The 15,425-nt window shown below is 47.6% G+C and overlaps 1 long non-coding RNA gene across 1 annotated transcript; it reads left to right on the forward strand.

Moving 5' to 3' along the window:
• The first annotated feature begins 2,062 nt into the window (after positions 1-2,062).
• LOC143773735 (uncharacterized) lies at positions 2,063-12,664 on the forward strand. Its single transcript, XR_013215339.1, has 4 exons — positions 2,063-2,217; positions 12,263-12,327; positions 12,411-12,498; positions 12,604-12,664. It is a non-coding gene; the product is annotated as an uncharacterized LOC143773735 (long non-coding RNA).
• The last annotated feature ends 2,761 nt before the right edge of the window (positions 12,665-15,425 follow it).

The following is a 15,425-nucleotide window of genomic DNA, read 5'->3' on the forward strand; positions in this document are numbered from 1 at the left end:
GCTTTTTGTGTGCCCTAACATTTGGTGCCCCAAACAGTGGGGCTAGGATAAGACTTTTGGGGATGACCAGCCGCAAGCACGACCTCCAATCTTAGAATGGACCACTCAAGGGAGGAAATTACAACTCCTAACTAGATAAGAAAATTATTTTTTTATCTATAACCATCTGGTGTCTCCATCCTGAAATAAAGATCAGTCGGCTGTCAGTATCAGACATAGTGACCGATCGCTGATAAGTCCTAGCAGCAAAAACCCACCTTGGTCACGATTTCCTTAATTGTCTGTCTTATCTTCTTTGCATCTCTGCTTAACTGTTTTGTTTGTTACATACATGATTATTACCTCAGCCAGCCTGAAAAACATAGGGAGACAACTGAGCAAATTTACCGTCACTCTTGTTCCGGCCCTGCTCTTGGCTTGCTCTTGGCTTGCCGAAGTTTTATGGTTTTCTGACCTCTATGTCTCTCCTAGTGCGCAAGTGGGCGTAGGGGGTTGATTGCTCTGAGTGATTTTCCAATCTCTAAGTGGTTGATGACTTTTTGCGGGTTCCCAACAGAAATTGCCTAGCTAAGGTGATGGTGTTCCAGCTGTAGCATAAGTTCTATTCTATACGGGTAGAAGGATAATTAGAATTATCGTATTGATGTGACTGAGTGATTGCCATCTCCCTGGACAATTAAACTGCTATGTTATATAATAACAATTTATGAACCTTTAGTTAAAAATAATCAATGCCTGATTCATCATCATCATCATCATCATGTTATCTCAACCAATCAGTCATAACACAGTAATTACAAAGAGGGTCTTTCAGTTTGGAAGACCCAGCATAACCATGTGTTGCTCAGACAGCCTATTTTCTCCAGTGGAACTGATCAATGCTTTATTTCACCTGTGATAATGTTAAACAGCAATCAAATGTCTCCTCTGATGCTCCTCAGCAGTTAGCATCTGATTGCTAAAGATGTGGGCAGCTCATAGCTTTAAAGATCAAAGAATACATAGATATTTTTTAATTACAGTGGGGAAAAAAATATTTAGTCAGCCAACAATTGTGCAAGTTCTCCCTCTTAGGCTACTTTCACACTAGCGTCGGGCTCGGCCCGTCGCAGTGCGTCGGGCCGAGGTCACCGACGCTAGCGTTGTCTCCGCCGCACAACGGGGCAGCGGATGCATTTTTCCAGCGCATCCGCTGCCCCATTGTGAGGTGCGGGGAAGTGCGGGGAGGTGGGGGCGGAGTTCCGGCCGCGCATGTGCGGTCGGAAAAAGCGGACCGTCGGGAGCAAAAAACGTTACATGTAACGTTTTTTGCTCCCGACGGTCCGCCACAACACGGCGCAACCGTCTCACGACGGTTGCGACGTGTGGCAATCCGTCGCAATGCGTCGCTAATGTTAGTCAATAGAGAAAAAACGCATCCTGCAAGCACTTTTGCAGGATGAGTTTTTTCTGCAAAAGGACGCATTGTGACGGATTGCAGTTAACGCTAGTGTGAAAGTAGCCTTAAAAAGATGAGAGAGGCCTGTAACTGAGGTCAAAATGAGAAAACAAATCCAGAAAATCATCTTGCCTGATTTGGCAAGATTTATTTTGCAAATTATACTGATAACAAGTTCAAACAGGTAATTACTACAGGTAATGAGTGGAGGACAGAGGAGCCTCTTAAAGAAGAAGTTACAGGTTAGAGGTACTGTACTTATTTTCCACCATAATTTGCAAAATAAATCTTGCCAAATCAGACAAGGCGATTTTCTGGATTTGTTTTCTCATTTTGACTAGTTGTGGTCTACCTATGATGTCAATTACAGGCCTCTCTCATCTTTTTAAGTGGGAGAACTTGCACAATTTGTGCCTGACTAAATACTTTTTCCTCACTGTATAATAATAATAGTACATCCGAGGTCAGATCCCCTGCTTTGATGTGGGCTCCGGCGGTGCACCAAACGTATCTGCACAAAACATATCTGAAATAAAATGGCATAATTAAAAAAGTTAGCTTGGCACGCAAAAAATAAGCCCTCACCCAACCCCAGATCACAAAAAATGGAGACACTATGGGTATTGTAAAATTGTGCAATTTTTTTGTTTTATTTTTTTTAGCAAAGTTTGGAGTGACAGCTCCGCGACCAATCACAGGCCGCGACGTCATCTAAGGACTTTCAAGCGCTCATTCTTAGGAAGGAAGGCTTACCGGTTAGTACCAGGGCGCGTCCGAGGGTGGGTATATCAATATTTTTAATTTTGATTCTTTATTTTACACATTAATATGGATCCCAGGGCCTGAAGGAGAGTTTCCTCTCCTTCAGACCCTGGGAACCATAGTATCCCATTGCACTGCATTGGGTTTCGTGTTTTGGCCGACCCCGACCCCGACTTTTTTATAGGATCGGCCGATTTCACTCGACCCGACTTTTGAGAAAGTCGGGTTTCGTGAAACCCGACCCGATCCTATAAAAACAAAAGTCGCTCAACCCTAGTCAGAGCATCTCATATCACTTGTCCTTGATTAAGGGTATCTCATTAGCAAAAATGTCCATCAAACAATAAGCCCAAGGTTTTGTTCCTTACCCATATAGCAGATGAGGAAAGATCACACAGTACAGCCCCAACGCGCGTTTTGGTGACCGCCCCATGATGAAGCCGGCGCGAAATGCGCGTTGGGGCTGTACTAAGCCCCTAGAATGCCGGCACCTCCAGTGAGGAGATTGTGTGCATAGATTTAGGGCCCCGGCTGAAATAAGCCCCTAGAATACCGGCTCCTCCGGTGAGGAGATTGTATGTTTGCATGACCACAGACTGCTATCTGATGGGCAGATAACCTGTGCTCCTGTGAAGTCTAACAGGGCGCAGAGCTTACCTTTCTTGGCTACTCTGTGAGGTAACAGAGCTAGTCTATACCGCCAAATAGTTCCACCATTTACTAGCAGCAGGTTCCCCTGCACGGTGGACCCCGGGCTGCGAACGCATCAATAATAATAAACATCTATATTTACTCGGTGCGTTCCTCTAGCCCTAGCAGTATACTAGCGCCAGGGTCTGGCTAGTAAATGGCGGACATACAGCAGTCCTTGCGGTACATCCAGAAGCTGGAGGGTAGGTTGGCAGCTCTTGAGAGCACAACCTCAGCTGTGGATGTTACCGCAGTTGCTGTACAGGCTGCTAGCGTGGCTGCAGCAACCTTGTCCATTGCCACCCCTGTTCTGACATTATCTCGCCTCCCGCTGCCAGAAAAATTTTCTGGAGATAGTAAATCTTGTAGGGGTTTTGTGAGTCAGTGCTCTATATACCTCGAGCTCCTGGCTGCACGTTTTCCCACAGAGCGAGCAAAGGTGGGATTTATTGTGTCTCTCTTGTCGGTCAGGGTGCTGGAATGGGCTACACCGCTGTGCGAGCATGGCGATCATGTGATGCAGAGTGCTCCGCTGTTCCTGAGCACTCTGAAACAGGTCTTTTTAGGACCTCGAGTCACCCATGATACGGCGCTCCAATTGCTGGCATTGACTCAGGGTTCGTCCTTGGTCAGCCATTTTGCTGTCCACTTCCGTACCCTACCATCTGTGCTGGAGTGGTCGGATAAAGCCCTTATCCCCATATTTTGCAGGGGGCTGGCTGTTATGATCCTAGTGGCTGAGGATCACAGAACTGACCAGCTAAGTAACTGAACATAGGACGAGCTCTAGGGAGGTGGTAACTAGACTGACCGCAATCCTGATCCTAACCGCACACACTAAAGGTAGCCGGTGAACGTGCCTAAATTCCTAGACGTCTCGACGCAGCCTGAGAAACTAGCTACCCCTAGAGAGAAAGCAAAGACCTCACTTGCCTCAGAGAAATAACCCCAAAGATATAGAAAGCCCCCCACAAATAATAACGGTGAGGTAAGGGGAAAATACAAACGTAGAAATGAAACAGATTCAGCAAATGCGGCCCGCTAATACTAGATAGCAGAAGATAGATAGGAAACTGTGCGGTCAGTAGAAAACCCTATACAAAATATCCACGCTGAGAGTTCAAGAACCCCCACACCAACTAAAAAATAAGAGAAAAAATAAAACCCAAAAAGGAAACCTTCTGTACTCCAAAGAGACATTTTGAGCCCTTCACAAATAAGGCATTGGCACGCACGACCTGAAATACCATCCTGACCTGCTTCACATGGGACTCCCAATCATCAGAAAAGACCAAAATGTCATCCAGATACACAATCATAAATTTATCCAGATATTCTCGGAAGATGTCATGCATGAAGGACTGAAACACAGATGGAGCATTAGAAAGTCCAAAAGGCATCACCAAGTACTCAAAATGGCCTTCGGGCATATTAAATGCTGTTTTCCATTCATCACCCTGCTTAATACGCACAAGGTTATACGCACCACGAAGATCTATCTTGGTGAAGCAACTGGACCCCTTAATCCGAGCAAACAGATCAGACAATAATGGCAAAGGATACTGAAATTTGACAGTGATTTTATTTAGAAGACGATAATCTATACAAGGTCTCAGAGAACCATCCTTCTTGGCCACAAAAAAGAATCCTGCACCAAGAGGGGAGGAGGACGGGCGAATATGTCCCTTCTCTAAAGACTCCTTTATATAACTCCGCATAGCGCCATGTTCTGGTACAGACAAATTAAAAAGTCATCCCTTAGGGAACTTACTACCAGGAATAAAATTTATAGCACAATCACAATCCCTATGAGGAGGTAGGGCACTGGATCTGGGCTCATCAAATACATCCCGGTAGTCCGACAAAACTCAGGGAATTCAGAAGGAGTGGAAGAAGCAATTGACACCAAAAGAGCATCGCCATGAATCCCCTGGCAACCCCAACTTGACACAGACATAGCTTTCCAATCCAGGACTGGATTATGGGCCTGCAGCCATGGCAGACCCAACACGACAACATCATGCAAATTATGCAGCACAAGAAAGCGAATCACCTCCTGATGTACAGGAGTCATGTACATGGTCACTTGAGTCCAATACTGAGGCTTATTCTCAGCCAATGGTGTAGCATCAATTCCCCTCAGTGGAATAGGGAATTTTAAAGTCTCCAAGATAAAACCACAGCGCCTGGCAAACGACAAATCCATCAGATTCAGGGCAGCACCTGAATCCACAAAAGCCATAACCGAGTAGGATGACAGAGAACAAATTAAAGTAACAGACAAAATGAATTTAGTCTGTATAGTACCAACGGTGACAGATTTAGCGATTTTTTTAAGCGCTTAGAGCATGCTGAGATAACATGAGCAGAATCACCACAGTAAAAGCACAACCCATGTTGACGTCTATGACTTTGCCACTCAATTCTAGTCAGAATTCTGTCACATTGCATAGACTCAGGTTTCTGTTCAGAAAACACCGCCAGATGGTGCGCAGATTTGCGCTCCCGCAAACGCCGATCAATCTGAATGGCCAAAGCCTTTGAGTCATTCAGACTTGCAGGCGTGGGGAACCCCACCATAACATTCTTAATGGCTTCAGAAAGACCTTCTCTGAAATTTGCAGCCAGGGCACACTCATTCCATTGAGTAAGCACCGACCATTTCCTAAATTTTTGACAATACACCTCTGCTTCATCCTGACCTTGAGAGAGGGCCAGCAAAGCCTTTTCTGCCTGGTTCTCAAGATTAGGTTCCTCATAAAGCAGTCCAAGCGCCAGAAAAAACGCATCCACATTCAGCAATGCAGGATCTCCTGGCGCCAGGGAGAAAGCCCAATCTTGAGGGTCGCCACGTAACAAGGAGATAACAATTTTAACTTGCTGAGCGGAATCACCAGAGGAACGAGGTCTCAAAGAAAGAAACAATTTACAATTATTCTTAAGATTCAGAAACCTAGATCTATCTCCAGAAAACAACTCAGGAATAGGTATTTTTGGCTCTGACATAGGACTGTGAACAACAAAATCCTGAATGCTTTGTACCCTTGCAGCAAGACGATCCATACCAGAAGTCAGACTCTGAATATCCATGTCTGCAGCTGAACTCAAAGCCACCCAGAGATTAAGGGGAGGTGTGAAGCTGGACAGACTGCAGCAAAGGAAAAAAAAAATTGCACTCAGGACTTCTCTTATCCCACTTCTGCGATGCATTAAACACTTTTTGGCCTGCTGTACTGTTATGATCCTAGTGGCTGAGGATCACAGAACTGACCAGCTAAGTAACTGAACATAGGACGAGCTCTAAGGAGGTGGTAACTGGACTGACCGCAATCCTGATCCTAACCGCACACACTAAAGGTAGCCGGTGAACGTGCCTAAATTCCTAGACGTCTCGACGCAGCCTGAGAAACTAGCTACCCCTAGAGAGAAAGCAAAGACCTCACTTGCCTCAGAGAAATAACCCCAAAGATATAGAAAGCCCCCCACAAATAATAACGGTGAGGTAAGGGGAAAATACAAACGTAGAAATGAAACAGATTCAGCAAATGAGGCCCGCTAATACTAGATAGCAGAAGATAGATAGGAAACTGTGCGGTCAGTAGAAAACCCTATACAAAATATCCACGCTGAGAGTTCAAGAACCCCCACACCAACTAACGGTGTGAGGGGAGAAACTCAGCCCCCTAGAGCTACCAGCAAGCGAGGAAATCACATACTAACAAGCTGGACAAAAACTCATAATAAACCAAGAAACATATTGAACACTGATGAGCAAAAATGAACAAACAGAAACTTAGCTTCTCTTGGAGAGACTGATAACGAATGTAGTCAGGAGAGATCAAAATAGCACTGAATACATCGACAGCAGGCAACAACTGAAAGTCCAGGTGAGCTAAATAGGAAACCAACTAGCAGATAACGAGACAGCTGATCCCAGCCACAGACCCGCAGAATGACAAAAAGAGCCACCAGAGGGAGCCCAAAGATAGCACTCACACAGTACCACTTGTGACCACAAGAGGGAGCCCAAAAACAGAGTTCACAACAGCTGGCTGTCCATGTGAAGGACGCTATGGCCACTAGGGAGATTCCCGCCACAGTGGAGGAGTTAATAGCTGTCTCCACTCGTATTGACCTCCGTTTTAACGAGCGGAGGTTAAAGCAAGCCCAGTGTAGGCAGAGGCTTCGGCTGGCTCCCACCTTCGCCAAACCTCTGGAATCTCCGGTCCTGGTCCCTGAGTCACATGAGGCCATGGAAGTGTCATGAGCGGGATCTAAGTCCTGGACCGCTTGTGCACACAAGGTCTGTCATGCTTGCCCGCAGTCAGGACATCTTGCCACCAGATGTTCCCAGCGGTCGAGGAAACGTCAGTGTCTAGTGGTAGTAGGTGGAGGTACACTAAACACTGCGACGTTTGCCTCCAAATTGTCCTTTAAGGGGACAATTACTATAGGCTCATCCACCCACTCGGTGGAGCTCTGCGTGGATTCTGGGGCGGAGGGCAATTTTATGTCTTCTGCCTTCGCCCAACATCACGCAATACCCCTGGTGATGCTAGCTCAGCCAGTGATGGTATGAGTGGTGAATGGTTCGACACTGCCCTCACAGATAACACACCAGACCATCCCTTTTACTCTGTCCATGTCGCCATCCCATCAGGAGATTATATCTCTGCTCGTCATTCCTGAGGGAATTGATGAGGTCCTGTTGGGGAGACCTTGGCTATGGTACCACTCTCCTCATATCGAGTGGTCCTCAGGCAGAATTCTGGATGGGGTGAATCTTGTGGGGGTAGGTGTCAGAGGGAATGCGTTCAGGTTGCTACTACTGAGGTACCCGCAGATCTATCCTCTCTCCCCAAGCAATATTTGCCCTATGCGGACGTGTTCTCCAAAAAGGTGGCAGAGACCCTTCCGCCCCACCGCCTCTATGACTGTCATATTGATCTCTTGCCTGGGCTGAGCCTCCCCGGGGTCAAGTCTATCCGTTATCTCTCCCAGAGACAGAGGCAATGCCTCAGTACATTCAAGAGAATCTGGCAAGAGGGTTCATCAGGAAGTCAGTGTCACCTGCAGGGGCTGGGTTCTTCTTCGTACAGAAGAAGAATGGGGAACTACGTCCATGCATAGATTACAGGGGTCTTAACGCCATCAATGTTAAGAATAAGTATCCTCTGCCCCTGATATTGGAGCTCTTTGATAGGCTTCGGGGAGCAAGGGTATTCACAAAATGAGATCTGCGGGGTGCTTACAACCTGATTAGCATCCGTGAGGGGGACGAATGGAAGATGGCTTTTAACACCAGGGATGGGCACTATGAATATCTGGTGATGCCCTTCGGGCTCTTTAGTCCCTCAGCCGTTTTCCAAGACTTTGTTAACGATATCTTCCGGGATATGCTCTCCACTTCGGTCGTTGTCTATCTGGATGATATTCTCATCTACTCTCCAGATATTGACTCCCACCGGAGAGATGTTGGCAGAGTCTTCGACCTCTTATGGGCAAATTCCCTCTATGCAAAGTTGGAGAAGTGTATGTTTGGGCAGGAGTCTTTACCATTCCTGGGCTATATCATCTTCGCCCAGGGATTGGCTATGGATCCTGCCAAACTACAGGCTGTGATGGACTGGCAAGAACCCCATTCTCTTAAAGCGGTGCAGCGCTTTATTGGGTTCATTAATTACTATCGCCAGTTCATTCCCCACTTCTCCACTTTGGTAGCTCCATTGGTAGCCCTCACCAAGAAGGGAGAAAATCCCAAATTGTGGTCTGAAGTGGTCTCCAAGGCCTTCTCTTCTACTAAGTCGCATTTTGCTAGCGCTCCCATCCTACATCACCCCGATGTAGATAAGCCATTTATCATGGAGGTGGATGCCTCATCCGTTGGTGCTGGAGCAGTCCTTTTCCAAAAGGATGCTCAAGGTCAGAAGCATCCTTCTTCTTTTCCAAGACCTTCACACCAGCGGAGGCGAATTATTCCATCGGGGACAGGGAGTTGCTAGCCATGAAGTTGGCTTTCTCTGAGTGGAGACATCTCTTGGAGGGGGCTCGCTTTCCCTTTCAAGTATTCACAGACCACAAGAATTTGGTTTATTTACAGACCACCCAGCGGCTAAATTCTCGCCAGGCCAGATGGTCCTTGTTCTTCTCTCGGTTCCATTTCACCCTCCATTTTCTTTCTGGGGAGAAGAACATTCGTGCCGACGCTCTCTCTCGCTCTGTGGTATCATCTGAGGAGGAGGAAGAGGAGTCTCGGCTTATTGTCCCTTCCGAGAGCCTGAGAACTGTGGCCCCGGTTTTGCTAGAGTCTGTGCCTCCGGGCAAGACTTTTGTACCATCCAATTTGCGTCCGGAGGTTCTCTCTTGGGCTCACTCGTCTAGGGTGGGTGGACATTTCGGGACCAAAAGGACATCTGAGTTGTTCGGGCAGGTGTCTCCTGCGCCAAGAACAAGTCTCCTCGTCAATGGCCAGCTGGGTTGCTTTACCCTCTGCCGGTGGCAGATAGGCCCTGGGAGATGGTCGGGATGGATTTTGTGGTGGGCTTACCCAAGTCTCTTAGCTGCACCATTATTTGGGTGATCACCGACCATTTTTCCAAAATGGTGCACTTGGTGCCTCTTCCACGGCTACCTTCTGCACGGGCTCTGGCGGCGTTGTTTATCAAACACATATTTCATCTACACGGTATGCCGGATAAAATTGTCAGTGACCGGGGTCCCCAGTTTGCATCTCGATTCTGGAGAGAGCTTTGTCGTCTACTCAGCATTGAGTTGAATCTCTCCTCAGCATATCATTCCGAGACGAATGGGTTGGTAGAGAGGGCCAACCAGACCCTGGTCACATATCTGCGACATTTTGTCTCTGTCAGGCAGGATGACTGGGCATCCTTGCTACCGTGAGTGGAGTTTGCGCTTAACAATGCTGTAGCCGACTCCACCGGTTAAACTCCTTTCCTCCTTAATTATGGCCAGCATCCGCGGGTTCCTGTGCCTATGCCCGTGTCTTCTGCTGACTCCAGGGTGGCAGACTGGGCAGTAGAGGCACGAGACATTTGGGACCGCACTCAGGATGCCATCCGGGCTTCCAAGGAGAGAATGAGGTCCTCCGCCGATGCACATCGGCACCCTGCTCTGACCTTTGCTCCTGGCGACTTAGTGTGGCTCTCCACCCGTAACATCAGGCTGCGTGTTAAGTCCACTAAGTTTGCACCTTGCTACTTGGGTCACTTCAAGGTCCGCGAACAGGTTAACCCTGTGGTCTACCATCTGGCCCTTCCTCCATGCATAGGTATCACCGACACCTTTCATGTGTCCCTCCTTAAGCCCGTATACATGTCCCGGATTTCTGAGTCATCTGCCGGGACATCGGGTTCGTCTACGAATGATTACAAGGTGAACGCTATTTTGGGGTGCAAGGTGGTACGTGGCAAAAAATTTTATTTGGTGGACTGGAAGGGTTATGGTCCTGAGGACACATCCTGGGAGCTTGCTGAGCACATTCAGGCTCCGCAGCTCATTGCTGCCTTCGAGCGTAGCGAGGCCCAAGGGGGGCCCTAGGAGGGGGGTAATGTTAGGGGTTGAGTTCCTGCCTCTGCACAGGGAGAATCTCGGGCCATCTCCACTGCGGTCTCCCATTCTTCTCCTGCCGCAGTGGAGCCTGTTCAGCGGAGACGTCAGTCCCAGCATCCCACTCAGTCTGACTCTGTACAAAGGGTTACTGCTGCTTTTCCAGCTTCTGCCATTGAAGTCAGTGCTGGGCAGCGGCGAGCAGACGCTTCTGGGACTAAGTCCTGCTTTTTCCGTTCTGAGCATGCCCAGAGTAAGATCTCTCAGTTGAGATCGAGGGTCACATGTTCAGATACTGCAGCTAAATCCATTGGTCCTCCAGGAAGGTCCTGAAGGTGCTCAGGCTCTGTAGCAGCCTCTCATTGGTCCTTCTAGGAAGGTCCTGTACTTGCTGCAGCTATTTAAGGCTCTCATGACCGCACGGCCATGTGCTAGTATTGAATCTGTTATGTGCATGCGCCAGTGTGGTCATTTATGTGTGTTCAGGGACTCGGCTGAAATAACCCCCTAGAATGCCGGCACCTCTGGCGAGGAGATTGTGTGCATGGATTTAGGGCCCCGGCTGAAATAAGCCCCTAGAATACCGGCTCCTCCGGTGAGGAGATTGTATGTTTGCATGACCACAGACTGCTCTCTGATGGGCAGTTAACCTGTGCTCCTGTGAAGTCTAACAGGGTGCAGTGCTTTCCTTTCACGGCTACCCAGTGAAGTAACAGAGCTAGTCTATACCGCCAAATAGTGCCACCATTTACTAGCAGAAGGTTCCCATGCACGGTGCACCCTGGGCTGCAAATGCATCAATAATAAACATCTATATTTACTCGGTGCGTTCCGCTAGCCCTAACACCAGGGGCGGTCCGGTCCGATGGACGTTGCAGGTCCGTTTCCGGAGCCTCCTATCTTCATGCGTTGACTTCCTTTTCTATGCTTCCTGTCACGGCTCCTGCGCAGGCATACTTAATCTTCCTTGTTGAGGACAGAGAAATGTAATGCAGTGCGTAAGCGCCGGGAAAGGTCAGAGAGGCCCAGCACCTGTGCACTGCAGTACTTTACACTGCCCTCAACAGGGCAAATCAGTACGCCTGCGCAGGAGCTGCAACAGAAGCAAGGAGGATGACAACATGAAGATCGGAGGCGCCGGACCCGGACCTGCGATGCCCATCGGACCCAGACCGAACCGAGAGCGCCCCTGGGTGAGTATAATCTAACATGTGGGATAAATATAGATTTGTACACTGGCGCCTATTCACCTGAAAGGGTAGAGTAAGGTGCTGTGGGAGCTGCGAGTGATTACAACAGGTTCTGTGCCAACCCTGTTAAAAAAGAATAACCAAGAAGTAAAAAGATAGTTTGTACCACTGCAACCTAGCCTGATGTGAACAAGCTGTCCTCGAACTTGAGCCCTGACGAAGAGGGAAGTTAACCCTCGAAACGCGTAGGCAGCTTATCTCCACCACGCTCCCGTCCCTATTCTGTGTGACGTCACAACAGCTCCGCCCCCTAGTCACCATCGCGTCCTCAGCGTTGCTTCCGGCCGGGGCACGCGAGGCGCTGGTGCTCTCCCGCCCACCCGCGCTCCCGCTAGGACGCGCCTCTGCAGGAAACCCCTGACATCACCCTGCACCACCAACTGCCGGATGCTATCAGCGCTACAAACTACATACACAAGCGTTGACCCCAGCAAGCAATTGGTGAGTGAACGGACGTTTAATTCCTCTGATTGCGCTAGTTCTCTCAAGTTCGAGGACAGCTTGTTCACATCAGGCTAGGTCGCCTGTATTACCACTCGATTCCTTTCTTCATTAGTACCGGTTTCATCTCACTACGGCAAGCAGGCACTACGGGTGCAGCCGCTAGAGTGCACACAAGCAGTGAGTAGCTCTAATCAATACTAACATTAGGTTTAGGTTGTATATGTATGTTCCATAATACGCAACATACTATCTCTCCACAGAAACATTTCTAAAACCTGTGGAAGGATTGATATCAGTATCTACATAGGAATATCCCACAGCATAGCATATAACAGCTTCACTTATTAAGTAAGTGTCCACATGTAATATCCCCTACCGTCTATTTGCACTATTGTATTTACATCTACATCATTGATTTTATGATATCCCCTTTTTGTAATGTACTACCACTAGGTTCTACCCCTCTTCCAAAGGAACAAGTGGCCTGTATACTCAATAACTGATTCCTTATCAAGTAAGTCATAGTCCTTTTGCTTTTTTCCTGGGTAGCGCAGTGGAACAAACTATCTTTTATAATCTAACATGTTTTTCTTATCTTTCAGGTTACATCAGGGCCTTATCTACAGCATAACAAAAGGATGTAGATAAGCCCCTGATGGCGGTGGACGCAGTTTATTGGGTCAAAATGAGGTGACAGATTCCCTTTAAGAAGGGTCCACTGTCCAAATTCACTCCCTTTTTTATTTCTAGACAAGCTTTATTTACTGGTCATTGCTAGGGCAGCATTACATTTTTGACATTTTCCATTTATGTCACAAGTCTGTGTCTGTAAAAGAGATTTATTCTTCTTTTCTACTTGTCAGAATCGAATCCCAAACATCTCACCGCACCTCACAAACACATCTGTTAGCTGTCAAGCAGTTATGCAGCCCTGTGATAACATCATTAGTGATAACATTAAAGTCAATGGGGTATGTAGTTTATGTGTGTATAATAAATGGGAACTATATAAAAACAAATTTTATTGTTGACTATATGGTACATATTTTTAATGTTTTTGTTCTGATCACTGGAAAAATACTTTAACCCCTTAATGACCGCCGATATGCCTTTTAACGGTGGTAGAAAAAGTGTATAGTGCCCTCCCAAGTCAGATTTTCTCTGGGGTCTCGGTTGCCATGGGTAGCCGTGACCCCAGAGAACATGATTCGGGTCGGTTTTTACCGACCCCCGGGTTGCAATCGCCGGAAATTAACCGTTTACCGGCGGCCACAAAAAAACCCTCGATTTTAAATTTAATTTCTCTGTCCTTCAATGTGCACATTAGAGGACAGAGAAATGGGGTCCCCCGATCACCCCTCCAATACTCATCTGTCTCCCCCGGTGCTCCTCGTGGCTCCTGATGGGCGCCGCCATCTTTTTCCGGGAAACACATGGCACCCGGCAGATCTTTGGGGTCTCAGCTGCCGGGGGTAGCCGAGACCCCAAAGAACATGATCGGAGTCGGTTTTTTACCCTGTTTGCGATATTTCTCTGCCTCTGATGTGCGATCACATCAGAGGACAGAAAATGACACACCACTTTTTTTTGCGATCGTCGGTAAACGGTTAATTACCAGCGATCACAAAAAAAAGCGGTGTGTCATTCTCTGTCCTATGATGTGATTGCACATCAGAGGACAGAGAAATAGGGGGACTGGGGACCCTGTTATACTTAACCGGTGTCCCTGGGTCCTCCTGTGTCCACTCCTGGCTGCCGGCTTCTTCCTCCGGGCAGTGCGCACGCCGTGATGTGCCAACCGGCAGAGGAGAATTCACAGTGATCAAGATAGAAAAAATATCACAGTGATCAAAATAGAAAAAATAATAAATAACCCCCCTTTATCACCCCCCTAGTTAGGAAAAAACAATAAAATAAAAACATGTATGTATTTCCATTTTCCAATTAGGGTTAGGGTTAGAGTGAGGGCTAGGGTTAGGGTTGGTGCTAAAGTTAGGGTTAGGGTTGGGGCTAAAGATAGGGTTAGGGCTAGGGTTAGGGTTGGGGCTAAAGTTAGGGTTAGGGCTAGGGTTAGGGTTCGTGCTAAAGTTAAGGTTCAGGTTAGGGTTGGGGCTAATGTTAGGGTTAGGGATAGGGTTAGGGTTGGTGCTAAAGTTAGGGCTAGGGTTGGGGCTAAAGTTAGGGTTAGGGTTGGTGCTAATGTTAGGGTTAGGACTAGGGTTAGGGTTGGGGCTAAAGTTAGGGTTAGGGTTGGGGCTAAAGTTAGGGTTAGAGCTGGGATTAGGGTTAGGGTTGGGATTAGGGTTTTGATTAGGGTTAGGGTTGGTATTAGGGTTAGGTTTGGCATTAGGGTTACGTTTGGGATTAGGGTTAGATTTGGGATTAGGGTTAAGGTTAGGGTTGGGATTAGGGTTAGGGGTGTATTGGGATTAGGGTTGGGATTAGGGTTATGTCATGATCTCAATGGCAAGAGAACATAGCATCAGCATATATAGGAACTAGCTCTTGGAAGATGGGAACTGAGCTGACCATGAACTAAACCTAACGCACAACTAGCAGTGGCCGGGTAGCATGCCTACATTGATTCTAGATGCCCAGCACCAGCCGGAGGACTAAATAAAGCTAGCAGAGGAAAATATTAGTCCTAGCTCACCTCTAGAGAAATACCCCGAAAGGAGACAGAGGCCCCCCACATGTATTGGCGGTGAATCAAGATGAAATAACAAACGTAGTATGAAAATAGGTTTAGCAAATTTGAGGTCCACTTACTACATAGCAGAAGACAGAAAGGACACTTTCATGGTCAGCTGAAAACCCTATCAAAACACCATCCAGGAATTACTTTAAGACTCTGGCATTAACTCATAACACCAGAGTGGCAATTCCTGTTCACAAGAGCTTTCCAGACACAGTAACGAAACTACAGCTGTGAACTGGAACAAAATGCAAAAACAAACATGGACAAGAGTCCAACTTATCTAGTAGTTGTCTAGGAGCAGGAACAAGCACAGAGAGGCTTCTGATAACATTGTTGACCGGCAAGCAACTAACAGAGAAGCAAGGTTATATAGCGACTCCCACATCTTGATGGGAACAGGTGAACAGAGAAGATGAAGGCACCAGTTCAATTCCACCAGTAGCCACCGGGGGAGCCCCGAATCCAAATTCACAACAGTACCCCCCCCTCAAGGAGGGGGCACCGAACCCTCACCAGAACCACCAGGGCGATCAGGATGGGCCCTATGAAAGGCACGAACCAGATCAGAGGCATGAAC

The sequence above is a fragment of the Ranitomeya variabilis genome, chromosome 5 (assembly GCF_051348905.1).
Source record: "Ranitomeya variabilis isolate aRanVar5 chromosome 5, aRanVar5.hap1, whole genome shotgun sequence".
NCBI lineage: Eukaryota > Metazoa > Chordata > Amphibia > Anura > Dendrobatidae > Ranitomeya > Ranitomeya variabilis.